At 43.6% G+C, this 6,437-nt stretch overlaps 1 pseudogene; it reads left to right on the top strand.

Annotated features, from left to right (window-relative positions):
• The first annotated feature begins 945 nt into the window (after positions 1–945).
• Positions 946–1,383, top strand: LOC104656842 (annotated as a pseudogene).
• Positions 1,384–6,437: the final 5,054 nt, after the last annotated feature.

Below are 6,437 nucleotides of genomic sequence, written 5' to 3'. Positions count from 1 at the left end.
AGAGGTGTGGTACTTCAATGGGGCCAACTCATCACAGGTTATTTTGCCTCCTACAGGTGGCAGTGAACCCCCAATAGCACACAGCCCTCTTCTGTTAAAGACCACCAGAATACACAACTTTTTTTTTTTTTGAGCTGGAGTCTCGCTCTGTCGCCCGGGCTGGATTGCAGTGGCCGGATCTCAGCTCACTGCAAGCTCCGCCTCCCGGGTTTACGCCATTCTCCTGCCTCAGCCTCCGGAGTAGCTGGGACTACAGGCGCCCGCCACCTCTCCCGGCTCGTTTTTTGTATTTTTTTAGTGGAGACGGGGTTTCACCGTGTTAGCCAGGATGGTCTCGATCTCCTGACCTCGTGATCCGCCTGTCTCGGCTTCCCAAAGTGCTGGGATTACAGGCTTGAGCCACCGCGCCCGGCCACAGCTTCTTAAAAAGGAAGAGCTAAATGAGAGATTCACCAAGGATAGAGGCTTTTCCCTTCACATAATCATCAGAATGGAGAGGGGGAGGGTAAGGAAGATCTTTTACCTTTTGCAATATACAGACACTTCTGAATTATCATTTTTTGAAAGAACATTTATTGTTCATTCCATAAATATTTAAGTATTGATTCTGAACCAGGCACTGCTATAGGTGCTGGGGATTCAACGTGTACTATTATTATAATAAAAATTACAATAGAAACACTGAGAATAGATGACAAATGATTAGGCTTTGAAACGGATTGCTTGAGTGTGTGACTGTCATTGATACTGATTTATTTTCCTTCAGATTGTTTAAAGTCTATCTTGAACGTCAACAGTTAAAACAGGCACCATTAAAAAATATCCAATGAGGGTCAGGAGGGATTTTTATACTATCTGTATTTTTGAAAATCTTCTACAGAGAACACACAGGTAGAACCTGGGCTTCTACAAGCCCAGGCAGTGGTGGAAAAGTGACAGGGCTGGAGGACACACCTAAACATGTGGAATCCCAATGCCAGGCAGCCAGGGCCAAATCCATATCCCCACAACGTCAGGTACCCTGGAGGTTCCAATCCTGCCCACCCACCACCTATCCATCTACCCTTTCCCCCAGGCCCCTTTCCTCCTACCCCAGGAGCTCCCCAGGGCAATCCAGCTTTCCTCCCAGGTGGACCCCCTCATCCTGTGCCACAGCCAGGGTATCCAACCCTCGGGTCCCTACCCTCCTCCATACTCACCGGCTGCCCCTGGAATGCCTCCTGCGAATCCCTTGGCTCCTGGCTTGGTTGGACCAGGAGTGACAGTGGACAAAAAGATGCAGAAAAAAATGAAGCTCATAAAAAGATGCACAAGCACCACAAGCGTGGCAAGCATTCCTCCTCCTCCTTTTCCTCTTCCTCTTCCAGCAGTGACTCTGGCTGAATACGGGCCCTGGACCCTTCCCTCAAGGCTCACCAGTTCTGCTCTCCCATCAAGCATCAGACACCACGTTGTACTGGGGGAAAGTAGCCCTTATGCTCCCCCCCGCTTCACCCCCACCTGAGCCTCACCCTGCTGTTGAGCCCTGAGTGGCTAGGGAAAATGGGAAGAGGATTGCCATGGCATGGCCATCTTCTTGCTGCTTGGACAGATCACACAGCTAATGAGTTTAGCAGGGGAGCCATTTTTTGAAGATGATGAACTAAATGTTGAAGACAAGTTAAAAAAAACCTTCTACAGTATGAATATATTAATGTATTACTTGCAGAATAAAATTTAGGAAAGATGTGTTAAGTTTTAGAGAGCTGATTATGCTGCTGTTGTTTCTTTTTATAATTGTGAAACATACCATAAATGAAAACAAATATATAACAGATGCATGATTAATTTTTTTAATTTCGATAGTTTTGGGGTTCAGGTGGTTTGGGGATACATGGATAAGTTCTTTAGTGATGATTTCTGAGATTTTAGTGCACCCATCACCTGAGTGTACCCTGCGCCCAATAGATAGTTTTTTATTCCTCACCCCCCTCCCAACCTTCCCCGCCAAGTCCCCAAAGTCCATTATATCATTCTTAGGCCTTTACAGCCTCCTAGCTTAGCTCCCACTTAAAAGTGAGAACATATGATATTTGTTTTTCCATTCCTGAGTTACTTCACTTAGAATAATGGCCTCCACCTCCATCCATGTTGCTACAAAAGACATTATTTCATTCCTTTTCATGGCTGAGTAGTATTCCATGGTGTATATATACCATGTTTTATGTACTCATTGGTTGATGGGCACATAAGTTGGTTCCATATCTTTGCAATTGTGAATTGTGCTGCAATAAACGTGGGTGTGCATGTCAGACACACAGTTTAAAGGATAATACCTTCTAACATTCTGAGGCTAAAAGCAATTACCCAACTAAGAAATAAAATAGGAACAATATCCTAGAAGCCCCCTCTGTGTTGATCCTGTGATCTTCTCTCTCTTCCCAGAGATAACCACCATCTTGACTTCTCTAATAACTCTCTAGATTTTTAGAAATTATTTTGCTACCTTTCTATATATCTCTAAATAATGTATTATTTAGCTTTGTCTGTTTTTGAACTATGTGAAAACAGAATCGTTCAGTATGTATTATTCTATGACTTTTCCTCTCAAAATTATTTTTGAGATTCACCCATGTGGATGCATGCATGCATCTAAGAATTCACTTTTTAAATTAATTTACATTTGTATTGACTTGCTTTGGTAAGCTGATGAATGTTAAGGGTATATCTAACATTTGTATGTATTTATTTGTGTAACCACCGTTGACATCAAGATAGAGAACATTTTTAGCACCCTAGAAAGCTTGCTTGTTCTTTCCAATTACTATCCCACCATTCATACTGAAGCAACAAATAACCACCATTCATACCTAAGCAACAAACATTGGTTTTGAGTTTTTTCATTTTTCACTGCTGCATAGTATTCCAGTATATGCATATTTTATATATGCATATATATATATATATATATATATTTTTTTTTTTTTTTTTTTTTTTTTTTTTTTCCTAAGCCAGAGTCTTGCTCTGTCACCCAGGCTGGAGTGCGGTGGCACAATCATGGCTCACTGCAGCCTTGAACTCCGGGGCTCAAGTGATCTCCCACCTCAGCCTTCTGAGTAGCTAGGACTCCAGGCACATACTTCCATTCCTGGCTATATTTTGTAAATTTGGATATAAAGTGATTCCTGATTGGCTCTTGGATCTCTGGATGAGGTTAGCTAAGCAAGCTTGCCCCCATTATTTTATTAACCTAAAATGACATGAGTCTACAGTTTACACATGGTATTTTTTGAAACTCACTTAAAACATCATAACAGAGATTTATTACACCAGTTTATTTAATCCTTCCTACTTTAGAAGGACTTTTTTGGGGATTTTTTTGGGGGGGGCTAACACAAACTGCTTCCAAGAATATTCTTCCAGCTGTCTCCAGGTACACAGGTATACCTCCAGGTATACAGGTACACTATTTTCACTGGGATCTACACTCTAGGAAGGAGTAGCTGGATCGCAGTGTGTGAGCATGTTTTTGTTTTTGTCTTTGAGACGAAGTCTTCCTCTGTCACCGAGACTGGAGTGCAGTGGCACTGTCTCAGCTCACTGCAATCTCTGCCTCCTTGGTTCAAGTGATTCTCCTGCCTCAGCATCCTAAGTAGCTGGGATTACAGGCACCTGCCACCACGCCTGGCTAATTTTTGTATTTTTAGTAGAGATGTGGTTTCAACATGCGGGCCAGGCTGGTCCTGAACTCCTGACCTCAATTGATTCACCCACCTCAGCCTCCCAAAGTGCTGGGATTATAGGCATGAGCCACTGCGCCCAGCCGTGCATGTTTAACTTTACCAGATAATGCTGACAAAGCAGTTGTACCAATTTGCACTCCCACCAGCAGTACACAAGAACTGCCTCTGCTCTTCATCCTCCCAACCTTTGATATTTAATTTTAACGATTCTGGTGGTTTCTCATTAGGGTTCTAATTTGCATTTTTCTGATGAAACCTGTGTCTTCATATTTATGCACCTGTCTTTTTTCCTCTCCTATGTGAAATACACTATTTCTTTAACTGTCTTCCTCATGCCCCCTCCATCTGAAATGATTTCTAGCCATCCGATTTAGGGTCAGAAAAGACTACACTGAGTGGCTCTCTAAATGACAAGATAATAAACTCTCCATAGTTTAAAGTCAATAAAGCCTAGGGGCATTAATAGACGGGAACTATGAGATTCCAATCCTCAGCGGGTTCCCAAGTAAATGAAGGACTGGAATAGTTTGTCAGGAAAGGGGCCAAATTTGGTGGGCAGACTTCTATGATAGGCCCCTAGATTCCTGGACAGTGAAGTACAGGCACTTTCTCCCAAACATCAATCAAATACTCATCTAGGCTGGGCACACTGGCTCATGCCTGTAATCCCAGCACTTTGGAAGGACAAGGCAGGTGGATCACCTGAGGTTGAGAGTTTGAGACCAGCCTGGCAAACATGGTAAAGCCCCGTCTTTACAAAAAATACAAAATTAGCAGGGCATGGTGGGGCATACCTGTAGTCCCAGCTACTCAGGAGGCTGAGGCAAGAGAATCGCTTGAACCAGGAGGCAGAGGTTGCAGTGAGCCGAGATCTTGCAACTGCACTTCAGTCTGGGTGACAGAGCAGGACTCTGTCTCAAATAAATAATTAAATAAAATAAAAAATAAAAATACAAAAATCAGTCAGGCATGGTGGCACGTGCCTGTAGTCCCAGCTACTTGGGAGGCTGAGGCAGGAGAATCACCTGAACCTGGGAGGTGGAGGTTGCAGTGAACTGAGATTGTGCCACTGCACTCAAGCCTGGGTGACAGGCTGGACAGACTCTGTCTCAGGAAAAAAAAAAAAAAAGAAGAAGAATGAAAATACTCACGTGGTCGCTGCTGTGAAGCGATTCTGCAGATACTGTATAATTAAGGTCCCAAATTAGTTGACCTTGGGAGGTTATCCAGTCACGCCTAATTTAATCACCCAGTCACGCCTAATTTAATCACCCAGTCACGCCTAATTTAATCACTCTGCCCTTTAAAAGCAGAGAATTTTCTAGCTGGTCCCAGAAGATTAGAAGGCAGAGAGATGTACTCCAGATGAGTTGGAAGAAAGGGAACATCGATGTGGGGAGCTGACCTTGGGGGACATGTGCTAAGGAACTGCGAGCAGCTTCTGGGAGCTAAGAGCAGGCCCTGGCTGACTAGGAGGAAAACAGGATTACAAGGAAATGAATTCTGCTGACAACCAGTGAGCCTGGAGGAGGAACCTGAGCCCAGATGAGAACTGTGGACCTGGACCGCATCCTGGTTTTAGCCTGGTGAAACCCTGAGCAGAGAATCCAACTAGACCATACCAGGACATCTGACCCCCCAAAATGGGAGGTAATAGATTTGGGTTGCCTTAAGGCCTTACATTTGTGGCAATTTGTTATGCAGCTATAGGAAACCAATGCACCAAGGAATTCTGGAACTAGACCTGCTGAATTATCAAGCCAGGAACAGGACCCTTGTGTAAAGTATAGACCTAGAGGAATCTTTGACATTGTTGTCAATGTGTACGGTGCCTTCTGAAATTGGGCAGCGCATGCTTAGCCCAACTGTATACAGCACCCTTGCAGGAAACTTGACTCTGCCCTGTTAGAGCATCTGGGCTACCGCTTTTAACCTTTTTAGCCCTTAGTAAAAATGAGAGGATTGGTTTGAACATACCCTAAGGTCCAGATCAGCTCAACGTTTGGAGCATTTGGTATATTTTGTGAATCGCCTACCATACGCCGGCCCTTCACAGTTTATCTATAGTTGTTACTTTCTCAATTTCACCCTCTTCCTTCACTTGAAAAATCTTAAATTTATTTACATCTTCAATTTAAACTTACCGATATTCAACTCTCTGCTCACATGCCTTCTGCTGTTTTTCTTAAAATCTTCCATGTTGTCAGTTCATAAGAACAAGTTTGCCTGTTGCCTTATTCTGTTTTCTGTTATTATAACAGTATCTGAAACTGGGTAGTTTATAAATCAAATTTATTTCTTAGAATTACAGAAGCTCAGAAGTCCCAGGTCGAGGGGCTACATCTGGTGAGGGCCCTCTTGCCGGTAAGGACCCTGCAGAGTCCCGAGGCAGTGCAGGACATCACATGGCCAAGTGTGCTAGCTCGGATATTTTCCTATTCTGTCACTCAGGCTGGACAAGAGTGCCACAATCACAGGTCATTGTAGCCTCAAACTCCTAGGCTCAAGCGATCCTCCTACTTCAGTCTCCTGAGTAGCTGGGATTACAGAAGGGTCCCACTACACCTAGATTATTTATTTATTTATTTATTTATTTATTTATTTGAGATGGAGTTTTGCTCTTGTCGGCCAGGCTGGAGTGCAATGGCGTGATCTTGGTTCACCACAGTCTCCTGAGTAGCTGGGATTACAGAAGGGTCCCACTACACCTAGATT

The sequence above is a fragment of the Rhinopithecus roxellana genome, chromosome 21 (assembly GCF_007565055.1).
Source record: "Rhinopithecus roxellana isolate Shanxi Qingling chromosome 21, ASM756505v1, whole genome shotgun sequence".
Taxonomy (NCBI): Eukaryota; Metazoa; Chordata; class Mammalia; order Primates; family Cercopithecidae; genus Rhinopithecus; species Rhinopithecus roxellana.
This window is presented reverse-complemented; position numbering and strand designations above follow the sequence as displayed.